Below are 27525 nucleotides of genomic sequence, written 5' to 3'. Positions count from 1 at the left end.
ACCACAGTTGTGTTCCGTGGTCTTCCGGGTCTTTTGGTGTTGCTGAGCTCACCAGTGCGTTCCTTCTTTTTGGGAATGTTCTAAACAGTTGTTTTGGCCACGCCTGATGTTTTTGCAATCTCTCTGATGGGTTTGTTTTGTTTTTTCAGCCTAATGATGGCTTGCTTCACTGGTAGTGACAGCTCTTTGGATCTCATCCTGGCAGTTGACAGCAACAGGTTCAAAAAGCAAACAGCACACTTGAAATGAACTCTGGACCTTTTATTTGTTCATTGTAATTGGGGTAATGAGGGAATAACACACACCTGGCCATGGAACAGCTGAGAAGCCAATTGTCCCATTACTTTTGGTCCCTTAAGAAGTGGGAGGCACATATACAAACTGTCATAATTCCTATACTGTTCACCTGATTTGGATGTAAATACCCTCAAATAAAAGCTGGCAGTCTGCAGTTAAAGCACATCTTGTTCGTTTCATTTGGAATCCATTGTGGTTGTGTATAGAGCCAAAAATGTTAGAATTGTGTCGATGTCCCAATATTTATGGACCTGACTGTAAATGTTGCAATATTTTGCTAACAGTGTCACAGTCATCGTCTGGTGTGCACAACAATATCATCTTTGGACAAGTGCATTCAGTGTGTGGGACCGGTTTCCTCCCTCAAGTGGCTTGGCTATAAGTGCAAAGGTGAGACACTTAGTGAATAGGTACAGTATATAGTAAAAAGCATTAATAGAGTTCAACAAGTTAAGACTAGCTGAAATGAACACTGCTCCCTTTTTAATCAGTGGGTGGTCACATCTAATTAAAGAAATGTAGTATTACCTCTTTGGTGCAGGACCTTGTAAAAATGGTATACTTGGGATTGTCCTCAATTCCCCATTCCATAACATAAACTGCTCAAAATAATAAAGGGAACACTTAAACAATGCGATGTAACTCCACAGACCACTTCTCAGCACCTATGCTTTCTGGCTGATGTTATGGTCACTTTTGAATGCTGGTGGTGATTTCATTTTAGTGGTAGCATGAGACAGAGTCTACAACCCACACAAGTGGCTCAGGTAGTGCAGCTCATCTAGTGTAGCACATCAATGTGAGCTGTGGCAAGAAGGTTTGCTGTGTCTGTTAGTGTAGTGTCCAGAGCATGGAGGTGTTACCTGGATGTGGAGTAGGCCATAGGAGGGCAACAACCCAGCAGCAGGACCGCTACCTCCACCTTTGTGCAAGGAGGAACAAGAGGAGCCTTGCAAAATGACCTCAAACAGGCCACAAATGTGCATCTGTCTGCTCAAATGGTCAGATGGCTTGAGGGTCCAGCATCCACAGGTGGGGATTGAGCTTGCAGCCCAACACCATGCAGGACGTTTGACATTTGCCAGAAAACACAAAGTTTGGCAACTTCGGCACTGGCACCCTATGCTCCTCACAGCTGAAAGGAGGTTCAAACTGAGCACATGTGACAGTCTGGAGATGCCGTGGGGAACGTTCTGCTGTCTGCAACATCCTCCAGCATGATCATATTGGCAGTGGGTCAGTAATGGTGTGGGGTGGCATTTCTGTGCCTGCCAGAGAGCCTGACTGTCAGTAGGTAACAAGATGAGATCCTCGGACACTTTGTGAGACCACATGCTAGTGTGTTTGGCCCTGGGGTCCACCTAATGCGAGATAACACTGGACCTCATGTGGCTGGAGTATGTCAGCAGTTCCTCCATGACAAAGGCATTGATGCTATGGACTGGCCCGCCTGTTCCCCAGACCTGAATCCAATTGAGCACATCTGGGACATCACGTCTCACTCCATCCACCACAAACAGTCCAGGGGTTGGCGGATGCTTTAGTCTGGGTCTTGGAGGAGATCCTTCAGGAGACCGTCCGCCACCTCATCCCGAGCATGCCCAGGCATTGTAGGGAAGTCATACAGGCATCTGGAGGCCACACACATTCAACTACACACTTTCATGCCATTCAACTACCTGAAGAACAAAGTATTTAATAAGAATAATTCATTCATTCACATCTGGGATGTCCTTTTGGGGGGGGAGGGGGTTAGCAGTGTATGTGTAGTCATTAAAATATCCTTAAGTGTGAACAGTTTGTTTTTTGGTTTTTTTTCAGAATTTGACATTACTGCAATGCTTTGACAAAAAACTACTTCACTTAAATAGAACTGCAAAGCTAAATGAAGTCTATCAAAATGTGTTTCAGTTTGTTTAGGGGTCTGGCACAAATCCTGCCTTGCAAAATTGTCAAATCAGAATTGTCACCAGTCAACACAGGTGTGTATCCCATTCATATTTGGCTTGACTTTTTTTCAGTTTATTTTTTTTACCTGTCTAAAGTATTGATCAATTAAAATAACTTTTATTCTTACATTCCAGAAAGAAGAAATTTCTGAATATTCAGGGGAAGATGGATTGCCACATACAGTTCTGGATCAAATATCAAGCGATGATGATGGCAACGACAGCATATCAGAAGAAGAATATGTGCCAGATTCAGAGTCATATGATGAAGATTCAGATGAAGACATCTCATTATTGCCAAGCACATCAAAAGGTCTGCTATGCCAAGATGACATCTCCAAAGCGCATGAACAATCAGATTCAACGAATTTAATCCACAACTTGACAAAGGACAAGCCAGAAGATAAAAGTGAGCTTTGCGAAACTGAATCAGAAAAAATGACTTTAAGTAAAAGAAATTACTGCTATTTTTGTGGCAAACCACAAGCTAAAATTTCCCGCCACCTGAAAACGCACAAAACAGCTCCTGATGTTGTGCATGCATTTTCCCTGCCTAGAGACTCAAACGAGCGTAAAAGCCTGTTAGAGAAATTGAGAAATAAGGGAAATTTTAAGCATAATGCTGTAGTGTTGCATGGTGGAGTGGGACCACTGAAAGTGAAGAGAAGACCCAAGATTAAAGCAGTAGAGGGAAAGTTTGCTCATTGCTTTTATTGTCAAGGGATGTATGTTCGCAAGGATCTTTGGAGACATGTCCGCAGATGTCCTAACAAACCAAAAGATGACACGGATAAAGAACCTGGAAGAACCAAAGTACTCGGCCTGGCTTTAACTCTGGAGTCTCAGTGTTATCCGCAGGTGTCAAGTGGAGTGTGGAAGGTTCTTGCTGTTATGAAACAAGATGAGATTGCCTCAGCTGTGCGAAATGACTTTACTGTTATTCAGTTTGCCCATTCCCTCTACAATAAACATGGACAAGACCCTACTAAGTATGATTATATACGACAGAAGCTTCGTGAAGCGGGACGTTTGTTGTTGTGTCTGCGTACAGAATTCTCAGTGCATAACATCGAAGAAGCTATTAAGCCTGCTAACTTCCAGAGAGTTGTGCAAGCAGTAAAGAAAGTTTCAGGTTTTGATGAAGAGACACTGTCATACAAAACTCCAAGCCTTGCGCTGAAACTGGGACATACACTGCATAAAATGTCTGACATTATCCATTGTCGTGCCCTCATGACAGAGGATGAAGCCCTAATCAAGTCCACTGATGCGTTCAAGAAGTTGTATGTCTCCAGATGGTCCGAGATGGTGTCTCACCGTGCCTTGAACACATTGAGTGAGGCAAAGTTTAACAAGCCATCAACATTGCCCTTTACAGAAGATGTTCGGATTCTCCATCACTACCTTCAAAAATCTGCAGAAAGTGCCTTTTGCAGCTTGGAGAACGAAGCCACAGCTCAGAATTATGCCCAACTTGCACAAGTTACACTCTCACAAATCATTGTGTTCAATCGAAGACGTTCTGGAGAGGTTTCAAAGATGCGCCTCAAAAGTTTTCTTGAAAGAGACAAAACGGCACTCCACACAGATGTTTCCATGGGGCTCTCAGAAATGGAACAGAGACTCTGTAACTATTTCTGTAGAATAGAAATAATGGGAAAAAGGGACAGAAATGTTCCAGTTCTGCTAACACCAAGCATGCTGGATGCTCTGTCACTACTGGTTAGTAGGAGGCCTGACTGTGGTATTTGTGCCACTAATATCTACCTCTTTGCAAGACCCCGATCAATGAGTCATTACAGAGGAATGGACTCCTTGCGTGTTCATGCACACCAGTGTGGAGCAAAGCACCCTGAGTATCTAAGATCGACACAGCTCAGAAAACATGTTGCCACACTCTCACAAGTCCTTAATTTGAAAAACAATGAACTTGATCAGGTTGCAGATTTCCTGGGTCATGATATCCGCGTTCACCACGAATTCTACAGATTACCAGTTCCCACAACACAGCTGGCCAAGATTTCCAAACTGCTTTTAACACTGGAAAAAGGACATCTTTCCCAGATCCAGGGGAAATCACTGGATGAGATCGAAATTGAAGGTTTGTATTGAAAGGAGCAAATATTAGGGCAGTAGCTGAATATTATGCTTTATCAACAGAATTAAAACCTAAAAGCACAGACCATTCTGTTAAATGTCCATGATTTAAGGTTCTTGAAGTCTGTTGTTTCATCACTTTGCAACATTTGGCAAACTGCAGAGTGGTGGCCTTAAATAGTAAAACTATGTACTGTGGAAAAAGTATAATTTCCAGTATTTGTTCTGTATTTTGTCATCTCGTTGTTAATGTGAGGTTTTTGGGGGGTTTGTGTTTGTGTTGGGTTTTTTTTTCCCACAATTTCTCAGATGAAATTGCATTAAGTGATGCTAAAACAAAGGACAGTGAGAGTGAATCAGATGATGATGACACAGCACTCACAATGTCGGCGTGTGGCACCAGTGAGCCTGTACATGCAGTAGCTGATTCCACAAACACAGCGCAGCTCCAAGACACTGTAGATTGTGGTAAGTTACCACTAGCTTGGTTTCTGTGGATAAAATGTTTGTTACAAATATTAAAACTTAATCAAATTGTGTAATCAGCAGATGAAGAACCACTCATAATGCCTGCAGCAAGTGAGACTGCTGCTCCCTCTGAAGGTAAGGGGTGCAGTTGGTTCTCTAAGCTTATGGACACGTTCTTTGTAATTGCATTGCAATTCTGTCTCTCTACACCACCACAATGGATTTTAAAATCAAACAATATCCATATGTGTTAAAGTAGACTTCCTGCTTTAATTCTAGGGATTTGACAGAATCATCACATCACAGCCATTATGCATAGTCTATTATTCTCAGAAGCTCAAGGGTAATTGTATAGCTGACAAACAATTTAATGACTGGGTGAGGCCTGTCTACAGACTACTTCATGGGACATACTATGGTGCTTGCATGATGCATTCTCATTATCCAGTTAAGTAAGTAAAAAGGTTGATTCTGTTCATCTGAACGTAGTTTTTTCAGTGGGAGAAATGTTTCGTCACTTAGATGTTTGTGCTTTAAGGTTCTTGAATTGTTCATCATCTATTGTTTCATCACTTTGCAACATATGGCAAACTGCAGAGTGGTGGCAAAAAGTCACTTGGATGAGTGACAAAATGTTTCTCCCACTGAAAACGCTACATCCAGATTAACAGAATCAACGTTTTGGGATTTACTTACCTGGATGATTGAGCATGCATCAAGAGACTTTTATTCAACTTTTTATTCAGTCTTTTATTCACAGTGGAACACTAAATGTTGTCTCATTTTAGAAATTTGATAAATTTTCAAAGAGAATTTTAGCTCGTTTTGATATTGATGGTACCAACACATTTCAGAAGTTAGGACAGGGTAGCATCCATTCTTTTTACAAGCAAATGATTTTTGGGTTTTTTTTTTTGTTTGGTTTGTTTGTTTTAACTACTGCTACTTTATATATCTTCCAGATAAAAATGCTGCTCAATCCCACAATTCCCGAAGAGCTCCCAAAAACATGTGGTCCAAGGCTGAGGTTGCTGCAGTGATGAGGCATTTTAAAGACCACATAAACGAAGGGAAACTGGCCACCAAAAATGAATGCAGTCATTGCAAATTGGTAGAAGATCCGATGTTGGCAGGAAGAACAGTTCAAAACATAAGAGATTTTGTAAGAAACAGAGGATTAACTGCAAAAAGGCAGAAAAAAATGAACTAAAATAACTGTTTAGCCAGATGTGGTTTTACATCTTGGTCAGATGGCCAAACTGTTGTTAAAACTGAGTTATTGTGCAGCAGGCTGCCTGATGTCCTGTTTAAAAAAAAGTTCTTGTTAATTACAGAAGTAGTTTGTATTTCATAATTTTTTTATTTAATTTATTTAGTTTTTTTGACAGGTTCTTATTTTAATATATGTTTTTTGACAGGTTATATTTAAAATAAAAAAATATAAATGCATATTTTCTCCCCTTAATATTTACCTTTAAACTTCTATATTTTTATATTTCTGTGGTTAGCGTGGGCATTTTTGTCCATAGGGTTAGGGTTAGGGTTAGATTTCTTTTTTATTTATGGTTAAAATTAATGTTCAGATCCATTAATTTTATGGTTAAAATTAATGTTCAGATCCAAGAACACTAATAAAATGATGTCCCAGTAATCCTGTGTCCTGTCAGATGTGTATTCATGGTAATGATGAGCTATTTAATAATGACATCATTGTCCCTTTAAAGTCCCGATATTGGTTTTTGTGGACCTCATAAAACACATCGTTGTCAAGTGGACAATGTCTCCACAAAACACAATAGAGTCTGGTTGGTGTGTATCAGTGTATCTAGACTTCTATAGGGAGTGTATTAGGTCTGAAGTGACCCAAATTTTTTTCAGATTTTTTCGAACACTTTAACCTCGCTCCCTTGGCTCTAAGTCCTCTGGAAACGGTAGTCCCCGTAAACCACCGCCGGGCGTATTGACGTAGTATAGTCCCGCCATACCACATACACCCGTATGTGTGTGTGTGTGTGTGTGTGTGTGTGTGTGAAAGAGAGAGAGAGAGAGACACACACACAGAAGTCACAAAGCACTGAAGTTCAATTTTTTCCCTGCACACCTCACAGTGTGTGTCTGTATGTGTGTCTGTCTGTGTGTGTGTGTGTGTGTGTGTGTGTGTGTGTGTGTGTGTGTGTTTGTGTGTGTGTGTGTACGGGTTCGTACTATCCTGGTGGGGACCAAAATCTGACTTTTACTATCCTGGTGGGGACTTTCTGCACCGTGGGGACCAAAATCCAGGTCCCCTCGGGGTTGAAAGCAATTTTCACACTCAAAATGCGGTTTTACTGTCAGGGTTACAATTAGGTTATGGTTAGGTTTAGGGTAAGGGTTAGGGTTAGGCATTCATTTTTAATGGTTAGGGTTAGGGTAAGGGGCTAGGGAAAGCATTATGTCAATGGGATGTCCCCACGAGGATAGCAAACCAGACATGTGTGTGTGTGTGTGTGTGTGTCTCTCTCTCTTTTACACAAACAGTACATGTGAGTGCACTTGTGCAACACCTCTAATATACAATGCAATGGACTTGCCAGCGGGGCGCCCTCCTGTGGACCAGACACGCAATTGATTGTCACAACCTGTAAGTTGATCTTGTGGTCGAACAGCGTCAGACACTTTGTGCTGCATTCAGCCAGCAGAGGGAGACCCTCTTGTCAGATCCCAGTTTCACAGAAGCTGGCCTTCTTCTCTGTGTGTGTGTGTGTGTGTGTGTGTGTGTGTGTGTGAGTGTGTGTGTGTGAGAGAGAGAGAGAGAGTGCTACTTGCTGTGAATTTAAACACAAAAGGCATTACTCTTATTGTTTTGGATTATCTGGGGAAAGTAGTTTTGTGTACGAGGCTTTCTCTATATTTTTCTGTTATTTTTCACTTTTGTATTGTACAAATTACTTCTTTGTTTGTGTAACTTTAAGCTTTAACGTAAAATAAATGGGATCTGCACACAGAAAACAAAAAAGAAGTTAAAAATAAACTGGCAAGAACTGATCGGCCATCTTTCCACTCTCTCTCCACGCAGGAAGGTCCCAGAGCGGCCAGGCTCCCACCCTCGGACTCGGGGTTGCATCCCACATCCGCAGATGGGTCACTCGGCACCCGTCGGTCAACCGAACAAAAAGGTACGGTCACATGTTAGGTCACCCAACCCTGCCGTGTCGCATGTCTGACGAGGCTGCAGGGCCTGCTGAGTACAGTGGTGGTCGAACCAGCCCGATCCGACACTCCTATCTCCAATTTCAAACTTTTTATTCGGTCAGATTTGGACCCATTTGGACCAAGTCCAGACATGGGGTCTTCACCAGGGTGTCTGGAGGGCCCCAACCCCCCCCCCCCCCAGACACCACTTTCATCCCTCTACCACGCTTACTTTTCCACTTATTCCAATTTTATTCGGTCGACTACTGGCTATTATCCCCTAACCCTCCCCATCTCCAGCTGCCTCCCTCTTCCCGCTCCACCACAATCACCCACACTTGCAGGGCCTTGGGGTAGGGTTGTGTCACCAGGGTGCAGAGGAGGCATCCCCCCCCCTCTGTCCCCTTCTGGCTGCCTCTGCCTCAATTTTATCCCACAACTTAGACATTCACATTACTCACACTCTCATTACACATACATATAGGATCTTGGGGGTGGGCACGCTACACGGAATCCAAATTACCATCAGGGTGTACACCTCACCCCTGGCGTCGTTGCCCACCTCTCAATTTCAAATACACGTAGACATTGAGGGCTAGCAGGAGGGGCTATGCGCTTACCTGCTGCTCTCTGGCAGGTAGCTCCATGCCCTCCTGGGTTTTAAATACACCTTAGAACACACATACATCAACACTACATATGAGCGGGTGGAGGGATGTTTGGAGTCTTCTCACACCCCCGTTCTCTGCGGCCTGCTGGAGCGGGTGGGCTAGGAGGAGGAGTTGGCCGTCCGACTGGGGTCTGGAATGTGGGGCCTCCCTGCTGCTGCGGAGTCAGGGCGGTCTGCTTCTCTCCACCCCAGGGAAAAGGGTAACACCACCTGGGTCTGGGTGCGGTTTCCCCCTCCAGGGGCAAGGGTACCTAGACCCGGTTCTTAGAGTACGCTTGGGGAGTGTGACTGTGTGTACAGCGTCTCTTTATGTCTGTCTCCACGTTGGTTGAGTGTTGAGTAATTGCATATGAGAGCATGAGGGTGGGAATGGATGTTTGTATCTGTGTGTGACTGTATGTCTGTGTCTATATGTCAGGTTGGGTATCAGACGCCACCTCTCTGGTGACATCTCAGGCCCTCCAAGGTTTGGAGGCCTATCTCCCCCCACCACTCCCCCTGCCGGTGGCGGACGCCCTCAGACATCGGTGCGTTGGTGGTTCTTTGTGTCCGGGGATGGGCGTCCAGGTACACACCGGCTCACTCCTTGGTGGCTGCTTATCGGCCTGGGGGCTCGGTCACTCAGGCACAGCTGGTTACCGGCGGAGCTCACGGGCACGTCACTGCAACCCCCCCTGGCTTCTGCTCCGCGGCTGCTGAGTGACCCCTCATCTGGGACTCTCCTCAGCTCTTTCTGGGATAGTGGCGCGGCTGCCCCTCTGTTGGTCTTCCTTGGTCTCTTGTGTTCTGAGGGCCTCTGGATGTCTGGAGTTTTGATCTCCTCCATACCTGCTTCATTCCCTGGAGGACGGGGCTGTGGCCCCCCCCCACACCCTCTAGCAGATCATTACATGAAGGAACCTTTTAAAAACAAGCGCGCTCATGCTCACAGGTGTACACACGGGTGCTCACACACACAAACTACACCCTTTTTGGCTCCTACCTCAAAGCACACTGTGCGCTGTCGATCTTACGTGCTGCACAATAATGTTTAATATTTAGTATTTACTTTCATATTCCCATATATCATTGTGATGTTGTTTATTCTATTACTCTCGTTTTCTTCTGCTTGTTTTCTCTTTTTTCTTTCTCAACAGGTGATACAGGTGATCGATATATGTATTTTTTGTCTGCTTATTCTGTTGGTTTTTGTTTTTTGCCCTTTTCCCCGTCCCTCTTCTTCGCTGTTTTTCTTTCCCTCTTTCTCTCTCCCCTTTCTTTCCCCCAGTCAAGTCTGTCCCGTATTCAGCAAGTGAAAATAAAATAAACAATAAAAGGTGAATCAAATGGACCATTATGGCAAGGCTGGGATGGTCAATTTGGTAAAGTAAATCCATTGGGCATCTTTCTTCGCCTTTAGACAATAATTCTGATGGAAAAAGAGCCAAATGGGACAGGCGGGAAAAAAAAAAAAATTCAGATCAAACTGAGGTTATTGTACTCGGCCCTGAAAATCTTAGAAATATGGTATCTAACCAGATTCTTACTCTGGATGGCATTACCTTGGCCTCCAGTAACACTGTGAGGAACCTTGGAGTCATTTTTGACCAGGACATGTCCTTCAATGCACATATTAAACAAATATATAAGACTGCTTTCTTCCATTTGCGCAAGATCTCTAAAATTAGAAATATCCTGTCTCTTAGTGACACTGAAAAACTAGTTCATGCATTTATTACTTCCAGGCTGGACTACTGTAATTCATTATTATCAGGAAGTCCTAAAAAGTCCCTGAAAAGCCTTCAGTTAATCCAAAATGCTGCAGTAAGAGTCCTGACAGGGACTAGAAAGAGAGAGCAGATTTCTCCTGTATTGGCTTCCCTTCATTGGCTTCCTGTTAAATCCAGAATTCAAAATCCTGCTCCTCACATACAAGGTTTTAAATAATCAGGCCCCATCTTATCTTAATGACCTTGTAGTACCCAGACCCATCTCTTGGGTCTGGGTGCCGTTTCCCCCTCTGGGGGTGAGGATACCTGGACCCAGGGTATAGAGTATGTTTGGGGAGTGCGATTGTGTGTACATGTGCATATATGTCTATTCCTACGTTAGATGAGTGCTGAGTGTTTGTATATGTGTGCATGAGGGTGGGAATGCATGTTTGTGTCTGTGTGTGCCTGTTTGTCTGTGTTTATATGTCAGGTCGGGTCTTAGACTCCACCTCCCTGGGAACACCCAGGCCCTCCAAAGTGTGGAGGCCTATCTCCCCTCACCACACTCCCTGCCGGTAACTGATGCCCTCAGCGGTTGGTGAATTGGTGGTTCCTGGTGTCCGGGCTGGGCGCTCAGGTATGCACCAGCTCACTCCCGGTGGCTACTTGGCGGGCCTGGTGCCTGTCGCTCGGTCAGACCTCTTCCGGGGCAAAGGGGGCCCTCGAGCCTCCGGCCTCGGGGCCTGCAACTCGGTTCACTCTGGCACAGCTGGCCGCCGGCAGAGCCGGCGGGCGCGCCAGTGCAGCCCCCTCTGGCTTCTGCTCCGTGGCTACTGGATGACCCCTCGTCTGGGGATCTCCTCAGCCCTTCCCAGGAGGGTGGCACGGATGCCCCTCCGGTGGTACTCCTTGGGCTCTCGCACTCTGGGGTCCCTGGATGTCTGGAGCCTGGATCTCCTCCATGTCTGCTTCATGCCCTGGGGGACGGGGCTATGGCCCTCCACACCCTCTAGCAGACCGTTACATGGGGAAACCTTCTGTATACAAGCGCGCTGATCCACACAGGTGTGCACACGGGTGTTCACTGCTCGTAGACATAAACTACACCTTTTTTAGCTGCTACTTCAAAGCACCTTGTGCGCTGTCTGTGCTGCACAACAACATTCAATATTTAGTATTTATTGCTGTTTACACTTAGCTAGATTAACGTGATGGTGTTGTGTTTAGTATGTTGCTTTGTTTTTTTAGCTTGTTTTCTCTTCTTTTTCTCTCAACAGGTGATCCAGGAGATTTTTTTTTCTTGTCTTTGTAAGTGCCCTTTCTCACTGTCCCTCTTCCCTTCTGTTTTTCTTTTCCTTCCTCTCTTTCTTTCTCCCTTTCCTATCCCCCAATCATGTCTGTCTCATCTGTAACAACTGTAAATAAAATAAATAATAACAACAAAAGTTGATCAAATGGACCAATGCGGCAATGCCATGATGATCCATTTGGCAAAATAAATCCATTTGGTATCCTTGTTGGTCTTCAGACAACAATTCTGACGGCTAAAGAACCAAATGGGACAGACAAAAAAAAAAAAAAAATGACCTTATAGTACCATATCACCCTATTAGAGCACTTCGCTCTCACACTGCAGGCTTACTTGTTGTTCCTAGAGTATTTAAAAGTAGAATGGGAGGCAGAGCCTTCAGTTTTCAGGCCCCTCTTCTGTGGAACCAGCTTCCAGTTTGGATTCAGGAGACAGACACTATCTCTACTTTTAAGATTAGGCTTCAAACTTTCCTTTTTGCTAAAGCATATAGTTAGGGCTGGACCAGGTGACCCTGAATCCTCCCTTAGTTATGCTGCAATAGACGTAGGCTGCTGGGGGATTCCCATGATGCATTGAGTTTTTCCTTTCCAGTCACCTTTCTCACTCACTATGTGTTAATAGACCTCTCTGCATTGAATCATATCTGTTATTAACCTCTGTCTCTCTTCCACAGCATGTCTTTATCCTGTCTTCCTTCTCTCACCCCAACCAATCACAGCAGATGGCCCCGCCCCTCCCTGAGCCTGGTTCTGCCGGAGGTTTCTTCCTTTTAAAAGGGAGTTTTTCCTTCCCACTGTTGCCAAAGTGCTTGCTCACAGGGGGTCATATGATTGTTGGGTTTTTCTCTGTACCTATGAAGCGCCTTGAGGCGACATTTGTTGTGATTTGGCGCTATATAAATAAAATTGAATTGAATTGAATTGAATTGAATTGGTGTTGGCCAGAGGGGCCGATGGCGCGATATGGCAGCCTCGCTTCTGTCAGTCTGCCCCAGGGCAGCTGTGGCTACAACTGTAACTTGCCTCCACCAGTGTGTGAATGTGAGAGTGAATGAATAGTGGAATTGTAAAGCACTTTGGGTGCCTTGAAAAGCGCTATATCAATCCATTATTATTATTATTAGCTGCAGACGGGAGGCCGTATTCCGTTGTGGAAAACAAGAGGTTTAAACTGTGATGAACGTGCTTGAGCCACGCTATGATATCTCGTTGCGCGTCCACTTCAGTGACAAGATCATTCCAAGCATGTATGAGCAGGAGAAGTTTAAAGTTATGGCTGAACTGTCCCAGGCATCTTCAGTTGCCCAACTACAAATGGTTGGACCTCCAGGGCAACGGAAAGCCACGTGACCGTGACCGCTCATTATATCACAGCAGAGTGGTAGATACAACGCCCTGTACTGCCCTATAGATTAGATTAGATTTGATTAGATGAAACTTTATTCATCCCTCGGGTGTGTTCCTCCGGGAAATTCAGTTTCCAGTAGCACAGCACTGACAGAAGTTGCAGAATGTGAGCAGAAATATACCATATATACACATATATAAATACAGAGTATACAAAAGGGATAAATACAATAAATAGGAATAAGAATACAAGGGAACGGCACATTTCGAGTATTGTTTGTCTATTACACCGTTGGATATTAACAAAAACTATTGCACAGTGAAATAATAATAATAATAAACTTTATTTATAAAGCACACTTAAAAACCAAGGGTATGCCAAGGTGCTTAACAAGTAACATAAGGAGTAGAAGGAAAATAATAGAAATAGGACCAAAGCAAGTACTAAGTATGCAAGCAGGTAGCTGTCACTGATACATAGGAAAGCAACAGGTACAGAGCAAACAAGAAATTAAATGAGCATAAAAGTGCATAATATAAAATTATAAAAGAAATATTAACTAGAGGGAAAGGCAAGATTGAATAAGTGGGTTTTTAGTCTTGATTTGAACAGTGCAATGGAATCAGATGCACGGAGGTCGAGAGGAAGGGTATTCCACAGCACCGGGGCAGCCAGAGCAAACGCACGGTCACCCCGGGACTTCAGCCGAGTTCTGGGTTGGATCAGAAGTTGTTGAGTGGCAGATCTAAGTGTTCTAGCAGGAGTATGTGGTTTGAGAAGTTCACTAAGATAACTTGGCGCCAATTTATTAATAGTTTTGAATGTAAGGAGTAGTATTTTAAATTGAATAAATACTACTCCTTAAATACTAACCTGTTCACAAACAGCTGTAGGTAGGCCCAGCGCTCGTCCGCTCCAGCTGCTGCAACTTGACGGCCGTTTCAGCCTCAATTTCCTTCATTTCCAGCTCGTTTTGGAACTGGAACTCACTCTCTCGTTTCTCCTTCGCCATCTGAAGGCGTGCAAGACGCACGTTAAGCTTTGAATCCATTTCACTGTTGGAGAAGGTGTAGGAAACACATACTTAAGACACCAGCACACACCTATGCCAACTCTGTCACACAACAGTTAAACAGAATGTGAATGATGAACTAAACAACTTACTTTAACTGACCAACTTACCTCTTGCAGCATACACACTAAAGAACAAATACTAACTTACCCAGTTCCTAACCACAGCAAACTTTACCTGCCGATCTTCTGGAGCATACTGGGTTTGAGGCGACTTGAAAGGCAAAAACTTCAGTGACCGGAGCCCTGAATGGCATACCCCCAACAGGTAACTTATCCCCACCCAGGATTACTCTGAAAACAAGAAAGGCAAAACAATCACCAACCTCAACTGGGAAGTTGTATTTTTCTAAAGCGTCATCTAAAAGCGAAATAATCAGATACCAAATGCTACCAATTCTGAACTCCCTTTATTCAAATACTTGTTACGTTCCCATAAAAAGGTCCAGGGTATGACGGAAAGTAGCAAAATGTGCCCAGGTGGCCTTTCAGAGACAGAACAGACCTCAGGGCATGTTGCCTACCGGAGGGATGGCCTGTGATTTTCCTGTTTTTCAGAAGGGGCAGGTTCAGTCTCCTTCCCCTATCTGTAACCCTTGCCACTTAAAAAAATGTTACTCCTTATCTACATCCCCTGGTGATTAGGCTTGTCTCTACTTTTTTGTTTAAAAATGTAGGAATTAAAGGTAAAAAGTAATCTACTCATGTAAAGTACAGATATCTGAAAATTCTACTTAAGTACAGTAAAGTATTTGTACTTTGTTACTTCCAACCTGTGACAATACCTGACGCTAATTAAATGTGCCTACCTTAAACACAATCATTTAAAAACAAAAAAGTGACACCTAGTAATAAACAAAACACAAAAATGGCTCCTACATTTTCTATCCTCTGTGTGTCCATACATTGAATCAATATGTTGTACTCCTCTTTTGTGACCACTAGGGTGCAGTATCTGACAGTAACAGACTGACCATACATATCAGTCATTTTGTTTCATAAAGGAGAATTCAGTCAACGAACAGAGCACTAAACCCCTTCTTAAGATCTAACACACTTCAACTGAGGTAAAGTTAACTGTAAAATACAAAAGTGTGGTGAAATATGATATTTGGATACAAACAATAATGTAATCTTTAAAATCACCATTTATCATTCCCTGTATTTTGTCAGTAAATGGTAAATATTTATATAGCGCTTTACTAGTCCCTAAGGACTCCAAAGTGTATCACATCACGTATTACATATCCAGTCATCCACCCATTCACACACTGGTGATGGCAAGCTACATTGTAGCCACAGCCACCCTGGGGCGCACTGACAGAGGCGAGGCTGCCGGAAACTGGCGCCACTGGTCCCTCTGAACAGTAGGCAACGGGTGAAGTGTCTTGCCCAACACAACGACCGAGACGGTCCAAGCCGGGGCTCGAACCAGCAACCTTCCGATTACAAGGCGAACTCCCAACTCTTGAGCCATGATAAGTACAAATAATGGCAATAAGAAATTCAATTCAAAAATTTTAATACAATTCAGTTTTATTTATATAGCGCCAATTCACAATAACAGTCACCTCAAGATGCTTTATATTGTAAGGTAGACCCTATAATATACAGAGAAAAACCCAACAATCATATGACCCCCTATGAGCAAGCACTTTGGCGACAGTGGGAAGGAAAAACTCCCTTTTAACAGGAAGAAACCTCCAGCAGAACCAGGCTCAGGGAGGGGCGGGGCCATCTGCTGTGATTGGTTGGGGTGAGAGAAGGAAGACAGGATAAAGACATGCTGTGGAAGAGAGACAGAGATTAATAACAGATATGATTCAATGCAGAGAGGTCTATTAACACATAGTGAGTGAGAAAGGTGACTGGAAAGGAAAAACTCAATGCATCATGGGAATCCCCCAGCAGCCTACGTCTATTGCAGCATAACTAAGGGAGGATTCAGGGTCACCTGGTCCAGCCCTAACTATATGCTTTAGCAAAAAGGAAAGTTTGAAGCCTAATCTTAAAAGTAGAGATAGTGTCTGTCTCCTGAATCCAAACTGGAAGCTGGTTCCACAGAAGAGGGGCCTGAAAACTGAAGGCTCTGCCTCCCATTCTACTTTTAAATACTCTAGGAACAACAAGTAAGCCTGCAGTGTGAGAGCGAAGTGCTCTAATAGGGTGATATGGTACTACAAGGTCATTAAGATAATGGGGCCTGATTATTTAAGACCTTGTATGTGAGGAGCAGGATTTTGAATCCTGGATTTAACAGGGAGCCAATGAAGGGGAGCCAATACAGGAGAAATCTGCTCTCTCTTTCTAGTCCCTGCCAAGACTCTTGCTGCAGCATTTTGGATCAGCTGAAGGCTTTTCAGGGAGTTTTAGGACTTCCTGATAATAATGAATTACAGTAGTCCAGCCTGGAAGTAATAAATGCATGAACTAGTTTTTCAGCGTCACTAAGAGACAGGATATTTCTAACTTTAGAGATGTTGCACAAATGGAAGAAAGCAGTAAAATCACCTCAGTTTGATCTGAATTAAGAAGCAGAAAGTTAGCGGCCATCCAGGTCTTTATGTCTGTAAGACATTCCTGCAGTTTAACTAATTGGTGTGTGTTACCTGGCTTCATGGACAGATAGAGCTGGGTGTCATCAGCACAGCAGTGTAAATGTATGCTATGTCTTCTAATGATACTGCCTAAGGGAAGCATGTATAATGTAAACAGAATTGGTCCTAGCACTGAACCCTGTGGAACTTCATAATTGACCTCAGTGTGTGAAGAGGACTCTCCATTTACATGTACAGATTGGAGTCTATTAGATAGACATGATACAAACCACTGCAGCGCAGTACCTGTAATACCTACAGCGTGCTCTAATCGCTCTAATAGGATATTATGGTCGACAGTATCGAACGCTGCACTAAGGTCTAGCAGGACAAGCACAGAGATGAGTCCACTGTCAGAGGCCATAAGAAGATCATTTGTAACCTTCACTAAAGCTGTTTCTGTGCTGTGATGAGCTCTGAAACCTGACTGAAACTCTTCAAAGAAGCCATTCCTCTGCAACATCATTTTAAATGGCTATATCATATATGGTTCATCTAAGAATCATAGTTTTCCACAAATAAATTATGAAGCGGATAAAGATGTTGGGGTACCTGGGTCATTGACCCAGTGTTTTCGGTTGTCTACCTTTATTTGTGTTCTCATCTTAGTTTATTATTTTGAAGGTTTTGGTTTCTGTTTTGCATTTCTCTTTTCCCCAGTTCTTCTTGGTGTGTGATTTTTGTAGTTCTTAAGTTTTGGTTTCCATACTCCCTCTATTCTGTGTCCAGTCAGTGTCTGAGTCTGCCCTGGTCCCACATCTCTGTTCCCTCTGTTGCTGTCTGCTTGTCTGTGTCTGTAAGTTCAGTCTGTGGTTCCTGTTTTACTTTGAAAGTCCGTGTCTCAAGTTTAATGTGTCTGGTTTTGCTTCCCCTGTCTCGTTAGGCCTGATTTGTCCCTGCTGTGTTTCCCTCCTGACTCTCATTCCCTGATTGCTCCCTCTGTGTATTTAAGCTTTGTGTTTTCTTTGGTGTTTGTCACGATCTACCCTTATTCATGCTGTGTGGCCTGCCTGCCTATTGTTATTTTCAGTTTAGTTTTTGTATTCTCAGTTTTACCAGTTCTCTGTTTGCCATCTAGCAATAAATCTGAGTTTGAGTTTACTTTCTGCCTCTGAGAGTCTGCACATTGGGTCCTCCTTACCACCACTTCTGCCTGCACACAGCATTCACATGACAAAGGAAGATACATTTCATGTTAGATGATATGTTAAAAAGATGACTGGAAATCTAAAATAGTTTGTAATTTTACATGAAACAATTTATTTTAAAAAAATAAAAATGAAAAAATGAAAAATTGGATGCCATGGAGAATGGCTGGACAGTGGTATGGCTGGAGGCGCCAATGTGACCGCCAATTTGTTTGCCAAATTTGAACTGATAATCAACATGACCCCAATCTACACCTCTAAAAGCTTTGTTTGTTTCAAAACTTTGGAGCTATAGTGTTAACAGACAGAATGACACACAAACATAAAACCTCCTGGTCTTTCAACTGTTCTGAGTGAACACTTTTCACATCAGTTCACAAGTTTGGTTTTAAGAATATATCCTATATGGATGACTGGTTTCCCACTAAAGTACCTGATATTCTAACTCGATGGGACAAATGCTTAGTCTTGCAAGTGGAAACTAAAGTTGGAGTGTGTGTTAAAGTGAATTGTTAAATGTTGTCATTTTTATGCTTACCATCTCTACATTGTTTTAACTCTGTGATGAAAGGAATTCCTTTGTCCCCCTCCCCAGCCTCTCGAGGTTCTGGAGGGGGGGGGCCTGAAGTGTTTTATCACAAGCACATCCTTGTGAAGGTCTGTTTGATGTTTGGTAAGCTTTCTGCCCTTTGTATGGCTTCACTGTGTTATCCAGGGTGAACCATACATTGGGAGTGGGGGAGACTACCCTCTTTATGACCAAGGATGTTGCTTCCTGCTTTTATGACCCTTTTGGTCAGCAGGAGCACACACACACATTCTTACCTGCATACACACAGACACACACATATACATACAGTGCCTTGTCTTTGTAACCAAGGGGGGTTACGAGGGGAGGTACGTGTTGTAAACTATTGTTTATTGTGTGAATGTTTTCAATAAAAGGCAGCGAGAGGAGGCCGTCGTCGGGGTCATTCGTAATGAGATTCGAAGTGCGTTTCTGAGATACCGATGAGGCCTCCCTTGGATCGATCGCTGTTGCCTTGTTTTTCTTTCATGGGAATAAGTCCTGGGGTCAGCGGGGTCTAAGTTCAGACCCAACATTGTGTTATTAAGTGGAAAACATTCAGTTCAATTCAGTTTTATTTATATACCACCATGATACAACAAGTGTTGCCTAAAGGTGCTTTATACTGTCCGGTAAAGACCCTACGATAATACAGAGGAAATCCCCCAAATCTCATGACCCTATAAGATAAAAGTGGGAAGGAAAAACAGGAAGAACCTGAGACAGAACCAGGCTCAGGGAGGGGGCAGCCATGTTTGTACAGCACAGATGATCTGACCTCCTGAGATATTCTGCTCAAGCCAAGGTCTGATGGGAAAATCCTCCAGCCTGCCTGTGGAGGGAAAGTATGTTAATGTATATTCAAATAGTTCTCAGCTGACATGACATCTTATGGTCTACATCCACTTATCCCTCGTTAAACTATGTGCAGTTTCATTTATTTCTATGCATGTATTTAAAATGAGTTTGTGATCACGTGACCCAGACTCTGTGCTGCTGCAGGACTTTCGATTCCTCTCGTGGCTGCACAAAAGCTTTTTATGACAGTTGTAATAAAAACTTAGTGCTACGTTGAATCTAGCTTATCCTTGGTGAGATTCTGCTTTCATGAGACATTTTAGATTTAAGCTCCTCAGTTGTCTTGTCTAACATAGGAATACATGCCATATATCATGCATCTTTAAAAACAAATATATTTTTGACCAATTAATCTGTTGATCTTACTAAATGTCTCTTTTATTATTTTAAATGAGGGGTTGATAATTTTATGTTGTCAGAAAGGGTTTTATAAAGTTCTGATGGGAACTGATGAACATGTGGCTTTGTGTGTGTGTGTGTGTGTGTGTGTGTGTGTGTGTGTGTGTGTGTGTGTGTGTGTGTGTGTGTGTGTGTGTGAGTGTGTGCTGACACGCTACCTGACCTCTCAAGTTTCAGTCAGAGACGTAGAGTAAGGCGAGGCCAGACGAAGAGAGACATACGGACAGGCAGCATGGTGCTGTGACTGATGTTTACTGGATTTATTGTGGAAGAAACAGAAGAAGCAGGTGAGGCTGAACTTTATGCTTTTGGATGTGAAGTGAAACCTAAGATTTTATAGACTCAAGACATTGGTTTGTTCTGTTGACCGTTCGTTTGTTTATGGAGCAGTTTTTTGTAATAATTAAAGAGACGTTTTCATCTGACAGTCTGAAAAACTTTAACATTTACTAAAAATGTCTTAAGTTACAATTTTCACCAAAGATTCAAAGTGCTTTGGATTCTGATTTAAGTGTAAGAACAGGATTTCATGCTTTAGTTTTCACTTTGAAACAACCAATCCTCGTTATTGTCCTGCTTCTCAGTACACAGTGTGTGTGTTACACCTGTTGCGTTGCTGTTAACCTGATACCCTCTGTCATCATATATCTGCACATCATCAGACACTTTTTAGCTTAAATGAAAAAAAATATCAAAGTAAATCAAAAGTAGACTCACTTTAACCAAACTGCTCTTCTTAAAAAACAAACCAAAAACAGAGAATCAGTCATTTAATCTTTCCAGGCAGGTTTGGACTTCTGAATTCCCTCTATAGTGACCAGTCTTGAAACTTGTGTTAAAGCCTCACAGGAATGTTCAGCTGAGTGGGCTGTGCTTGCAGGTTTGGAGTGTTTGCTACCTGAGTGTCTGTAAGATCGAGTTATGAGGATGAACTCTGATTGTTTCACTTCATGCTTTTGCTGCTAGAAATATAAAAAGGCTAAATAAATTTGTCTTGTTGCCATGGTTTTATGACGTGTCAAGAAAGATGCTTGAGGGAATGATAGTGTAAGATGACATTAGCTCACAGTTTAAACAAGCAGGAGCATCTGAAGTGGCTGACGCAGAGACTGTGGAGTCTGATTTTTTTCTGGACCTTCTTATTTACTGCCCAATGTGTAAGTCTGAGAAACCAGAGTGCTGCTTCTTTAACATCTTTCTGGCAGATGGTGTCGTTGATCTCGTGTATCAGTGAGTTTCACACTGCAGCAGCACCTTGTGATTATGGAGGTTAGCATTACTATGCTACATTATCCACGCTAAATGCGACTCAGACTTAGTTGTAAAGAGGGTTGGGTTTTATAAGACGGAGCACTGACTGGGTTTAGAGTTTAAGGTAAGCCAGCAGACATTATTTATAGGCCAGCTGACTGTAGTGAAGAAGCTGATCAGGGATCAGATATTAACAACTGCTGGGACCAACAACTGCTGCTTTCTAATATAGCTCTATGTGGCTGCAGCCAAGCTGAGCACTAACAGAGGAGGAACACACCAAAAGGTTAAGAGTCTGCCACAGGAAATGGCGTTGAGCTGGTCACATTAGCACTATTAGTGTCAGATCAGGATGCTATGTTTGCTATAAGATGAGGTAGCAGCTTCAGTCCAGGAAACATTTCATTTAAATTGATGATCACATATCCGGTTGCTAAAACGAGCTTTGCTTCAGAACCAACAGGTGCGACAGCTTAATCACGTGTGCTAGCAGCTTCTAACCTCACAGGCCCGTACTCCATACATAAGTTATGCTGCTGCCCATGTTGGGTAGGTTAGGTCAGCAGGCACTTATGCTGAAGACAAGAGTTCCTACATGTAAAACCACCATTTATTGACCAATCAGATCTCTCCATTAGTTAAGCTCTCTCAGAGCTCACATTGCCAGAGGGTCTGAGGTCTTTGTTTTTATTGATTGAGTATGAATATGAGAGACTATCGGTGACTGAGCTGCTCGGTTGTGTATGCTACTCTGCAGTTTCATAAACCTGCTCACCATGCTGTATGTTGTCATTTAGTTGGATGTGTCTGGGAGTACAGATTGTTCTTAGGTCTACACCCGTCCGTGTTCGTGATTGGTGAAAATGAAAATCCTTTTAGTGAAAAGCTAGAGAACCTGGATTGGCTGCCTGAGATGATAAATCATCATCATGTGACACCCAAACAGATTCTTCTTTTTGTCTCCCACTGAGTGAAATGTTCACATAATATCCAACAGTGCAACAGACTCACAATACTTGAAATGTGCAATTCCCTTGTACTCTTATTCCTATTTATTCTATTTATCCCTTTTGTATACTCTGTATTTATATATGTGTATATATGGTATATTTCTGCTCACATTCTGTAACTTCTGAATGGATGGATGGATGGTCTGCTACTGTGACATTCTTTAGAGCAATAAATGCCCAAGGCTTTGCAAATAAGAATGCAACAGATTTATCCAAGTGTAATCCAGATTTAGGTCCCCAGGAAAACCCATGACATCCTAAAGCAGAGGCTGTCATGGTCCAGAGCATTCTCATTCCCAACACATAACCCTGTCAGATGTGTTTTCCAAAGCTCTTCATGATCAACATGTAAAAGACATTTACATGTATAGATTCATTCCATCTGGTTCTCATGCCTGTGAATGCGTTGCATACCGGCGATTTGTCACATGTGTCGGTATGTTACGTGCTGGGATGAGAACGTGTTGCATGGTCATGGGTCTAGGAACCCAGTGTTTGTGTGTCTGGCTTTGAATGTTCTTGCATTTAGTTAGTCTCCCTGTGTTGCTTGTGTCTCATCCAGTGAGTTATGTTCACTGGACATAACTGTTCTTTCCCAGTCCCTATGGCAAGTCCGTGTCTCAGCGTGTCTCGTGTTTCCTGTTTTATTTTGGAAGTTGCTCGTCAGGTCTTTGCTTCCTCGCTGTTTCATGTGTGTGATTTGTCCCAGCTGTGTTCTCCTCCTGGTTCATACCCCCCCCTTTTTATCCTCTGTGTGTTTAGTCCTCTGTCTTCCTTTACCTGTTGTCGGCTCATCTGCTTACCTCCCTCATGTTTCCCAGGTTCCAGGTTTTTATGTTGTAGTTGTGCAGTGTTTTGTTAAAGCCTTCTCCGTCTCTGTCTGCGTCTGCATTTAGGACCACAATCTCTCATCTCCGTCTGCCTCAGCAGATGTGACAGTAGCACTTTCAGCTTTGTTCATCATGTTTCATGTCTCGATTTTGTGTTGAATGACTTTGACAAGGTGCTGTTAGTTTTTGGTTCTTTGTTGTATTCATTTAGAAGTACTGGAATGTCTTTTTCTCCTCCGGTGGGTTGTCAGTTATTAACAGTAGTTTCATAACAAACAATGTTGCCTGATTCACTTCAGCTTTTTGCTACCTTTTTGTTGATCAAGCAGAGGGTGCAAGGATCTTCTCGGTAAATGTGGGAGGAGTAACATCACCTGATGTAAAGGTTAAGCCTACATATTAATGACATTTATATGAAATAAGGACTACAGCCAGAGATTGGGAAGATAAAGCTTCCGAGCCTGATGGGTACAAATATAACCTATGTCAGCCTCTGCACCTTTACATGCTTGGCCTCTTCACACATGGAGAGTTCAGTTGCTCACAGATACGACAGTGACCACATCACTTGAACTTGCCTGAGTAGATGTCAGGCATGTTCAGTTACAGTCAGGATTAGCTACATGAACATAACTGTAGTTAATGCTGTTATTTCCATAGAGAGTACAATTCGTCTTCTTGTCAGTCTTTCATATCTTGTACATGTTTAACCTGATAAATGTGTCACGGTGTGTTACACCGGTTTCACCACCAGGCAGTGCCAGTGAGCAGAAAAATGTAGATGAATAAACTTTATCTAATGCTGATGCTAAATGTTAGCATAAGGAGAACTAGTTCCAGAAAGAGTCTGTTTCATTTACAGAAAAAAAACTGTACAAACTGGTGCCAAGTTCACCTGTGTGTTTCACAGTAGTACTAACTTTAGTAAGCTGTAAATCTACCTTTATCCAACCTCAAATAAAGTAGCATTAGTCACCTTTGGTAAGCATGAATCGTCCCACAAGTTAATGTTAGCTATTTAAATAACTGATAATTCCATCGTTTCATACTTTAAGGCAACAGAATTCACCAAAAAAGGAATTCCAAAATCCTGCAGCTTAACCTGCAAACTGACCCACATGGTGCCACAAGCTCGACCTTAAGATGACAACTAAAAATTGTTGTCATTTTCAACCGATAATCACTGAATACATTCAGGCCGACTAATCATGGCGTCTTCTTCACAAGCTGAGTACATAAAAGACAACTGAGTGTTTCTGAGTGAATGACACAGACTAAACCACAACGAAAACGGGGTTAACGTTACACTAACCAGGAGATGTCAGCCTTTTAATCGGCGAAGTCTTTAAACCATCAGTGTGATAGAGTGGGAACATCATATCAAATGTATCAGTTAAAGCCACCAATAGTAACATTAAGTGATACAATCTTAGTTTCAGAAACGTCTTCTAGAGTTAAACTTGTTTTCTTTAGTGTGAATCCTGATCGAGGTGTCTCCTTTCTGTCGCCTAGGATCAGGAGACGTTGGTCTTAGAAGCAAAAAATATCAAGAAATAATAAAAATGAAAATAAACACATTTTTCAGACATCTATTAAATAACACGTTATTTTAAATTGTGTTAAATTGTGGGGACAGCTTGTGTACTGGCATTATTAAAAATTGCATGCCAGGTTAACTAATGAATGACACAACACTTTACAGTTCAATAGATACATGTATAATATTAAGGAAAACAATTGATTTCATGGTTTCTCATCTGTCAGTGGCTTTGCTCGGTAAATATCATGAGGTGATTTTCCTGTAATAAACTTAATTTTGCACATTTCTGCTAATCTCACAGAGCCTGATATGTTCACACTGAATAGTTTAGTGCAGGACACAGCAGGTTGTATTTAGAGGCAGGAAAGGAGGATACATACAATCCTCCATGAGTGGAACAAAACTGATAAGAACCTCTGTTTATGCCAACTCTTAAAATATTCCTGCTTTGTCTTCCAGAACCTGAGCTCCAGGAGAAAATACAGAGGTGTCCTGTTTTGTTTTCCTTATTTGAGTATTTTGCCGTTCATTTTTACCTGCCTCTTTGTTGTGTTACTTTAAAATCCATTTTTATTTCATGTAGTTTTCAGAGTTGAAGAGAAGCATAACTGAATGAAACACCCACACATGCACATGTGCGTGATGGCAGAAGGTTGGAGGATTTATAGTTACAAGTTTCTTGGCATCTGATTTGCAATGTGATCCTCACAGAATCCGTACAGACTAAAACACGTGTGTGTGTGTGTGTGTGTGTGTGTGTGTGTGTGTGTGTGTGTGTGTGTGTGCGCGTGTGTGCGCGTGTGTGTGCGTGTGTGTGCTGGTGTCTGTCAGCTGCTCGGCTCTGCAGCTCGGTTCTTGTCCGCAGAGATTTCAGAGAGAAATTGGAGAATCTGAACTTGCTGTCAGTGAACTTGGGAACGTCTCAATCAGAGAAACTCACACAGCAAAATTTGACACTGACAATATTCAGACCAGACAAATTTGTCTGCAACAAACCACAAACCACCTGGGGTGACGTTAAACAGTTCAAACACAGCCATCAGCACTTCTAAATCAATTTAAGTAGATGACTGCAGAGCTTTGCTGTTCAGATCTTCAGGAGGTTCCAGCCATCCAATCATGACACACAGAAAGACAAAATGTTGCTAATAATATAAATACTTCAAACAGCTGTGGTAAACAGTGAGAGACGCTTCTGCACAAAGCAAACCACGTCATGGAGGTAAGAGTCAGAAACTCTAAAGGGAAAGTCAACGTTAGTGTGCAATGTCAGACGTAGGTTAGCTTTGTACTCATGCATGCACACAGGACACGGCCAGAGTATAAACACAGCAAAACGCTGCCGCTCACCTATCCTAATTTTCACACAGTCTTCTCACTCTGTGCAATAGAAAAACAGTGAGTGAGACACTGAAATGATTCCATTCCAACAGAAGGCAGCTCGCTCACATATCGGAGCTCCCACCTGTCTCTCACAGCGAGATTGTTCAGGTAGCTCCAAGTCTCAGGACACAACTGCAGTCTTTGTTTCTGTCACGTGGTCACTGAGCTCTTTCTGTCCTCCATGTTTTGGATCAGGAGAAAGAGTGAGGTGAGCACCCAACAGAAGGTGATCTGAAGACGAGCTCAGTACGGAAACCCTCCGTGTGTGTGTGTGTGTGTGTATTTGTTATTATTGCTGTAAATTGTGGTAAATTCAGACTGAATGACAGAAGGCCCTGCATTAGACACGTGACAGTCGCATGACAGTCAGCTGTTTCATATTGGCGCTCTGTGGTCACACGCTGTGCTGTTTAAAGTCGATATAGTTTAAATATTTCTCACCGATTTACAGACTTAAAGACACACACACCTTAGACTGTTCTTTGGGAAACAGGTTGTTGTGATGTTCAGGTTGGTATGATGTTTAAGTTCCCAAATAACTGAATAAATGTTTCTTTAAAATGAAATGTGGAACAGCACCCCCTGCCTGTAGGAGGCGTCTGCAGCTGTAGTCTGTCATTCACTTCCTGCTCAAAGACCAACAGAGCCAAGAGAGAGACAGGAAATACCAAACGTTACTGAGCATGTCCAACAGCATTCTGCAGGCTATGGTTACACACACACACACACACACAGTTATCTGTGTTGTTGTTCCAGCAGGGTGTGATGATGTTGTGTCACACCGATAGAGAAAAGTCCTTCTGCTTTTAATGCATCTGTGTGTGTGCGCCCTCTGATAGTGTTAGTGTGAGCTGATTTATGTATTTTGTTCTCTGAGTCACTCAGACTTTCCTTTCCTTCCTTAAAGGTGTAAAAAAAAAAGTTTTTTAGATAAACAGGATTCGATTGTGGACAAAAGAAAAGCCTTTTAGAAGCTCAGTCAGCTTGATGAAGTCTCCTTTTTCCTTTTCTGCAGCTGAATATTTTCCAGGGACATTTATGAAATATTCTGGATTCACAGGCTGAAAATTTGTGCTGGAAAACTGCTTGTTGTGGATGTGAACACAAAATCAGAGTGTCATCTGCATATAAACAGACTTTTTTGATCCGTGTTAGACGTCATGAATCAGATCCTCATACTGCTGTGAACTCCGGCCTTATGCATTAACAGTGAGGTTTCACTGCCACCATTGGGACCAAAACACGATCAAACAGTGTGGGGACTTAAGATCTTCTCTGGATGTCAGGTTTAATAAAGACCTCTTAGTTAGGCAGGCATTCAAATGACATAATCTTTTATGGACGGAAAACCAACAAGCCATAAAAACACAGACACACTGGCAGCTAGGAAACTAACTTGAACTCTGGAAAATTACAAAACAGGAGGCACGATAAGCAGGAAACAAGATGATGTGACAATGGAATAAGACAAACTGAGGGAATAAATATGAGAGCTAATGAGAGCCAAGGAGAGACGCCTGGGAACACACACAGCTAAATCTAATAACAGGACAGGAGCTAAAGAATAACAACGCACCTGAAGGTTATGTGTTTGAATAAACCTGAAGGTCTGGACAGACGTCAGATTTAATCTAACTTTAATGATGTTTATTACTATTAGTGATAATGGGTTATTTGGGAGGAGCTTAAAATGGTCACTGTGAATGTAAACTGATGTAAAGTGGTCTCTGTTGCCATCTTGTGGTGAATCAAAACATTACTGTCTGTCAGTCTGTGTGTGGCGCCGGCTATCACCAGAACAAGAGGCTGAATGACATGTCACTGATGGACACACAAACAAACACACATACACACGCACACATTGACAA

The 27525-nt window shown here is 42.6% G+C and overlaps 2 long non-coding RNA genes across 2 annotated transcripts; both read left to right on the top strand.

Moving 5' to 3' along the window:
- The first annotated feature begins 595 nt into the window (after positions 1-595).
- On the top strand, positions 596-2453 carry LOC134626825 (uncharacterized). Its single transcript, XR_010573646.1, has 3 exons — positions 596-687; positions 2209-2279; positions 2382-2453. It is a non-coding gene; the product is annotated as an uncharacterized LOC134626825 (long non-coding RNA).
- Positions 2454-4689: 2236 nt separating this feature from the next.
- LOC134625666 (uncharacterized) lies at positions 4690-6102 on the top strand. Its single transcript, XR_010093748.1, has 3 exons — positions 4690-4811; positions 4890-4946; positions 5774-6102. It is a non-coding gene; the product is annotated as an uncharacterized LOC134625666 (long non-coding RNA).
- The last annotated feature ends 21423 nt before the right edge of the window (positions 6103-27525 follow it).

This window comes from Pelmatolapia mariae, linkage group LG4 (genome assembly GCF_036321145.2).
Source record: "Pelmatolapia mariae isolate MD_Pm_ZW linkage group LG4, Pm_UMD_F_2, whole genome shotgun sequence".
NCBI classification, from domain to species: domain Eukaryota; kingdom Metazoa; phylum Chordata; class Actinopteri; order Cichliformes; family Cichlidae; genus Pelmatolapia; species Pelmatolapia mariae.
Note: the sequence above shows the minus strand (reverse complement) of the source record. Positions and strands in the feature narration are given on the sequence as shown.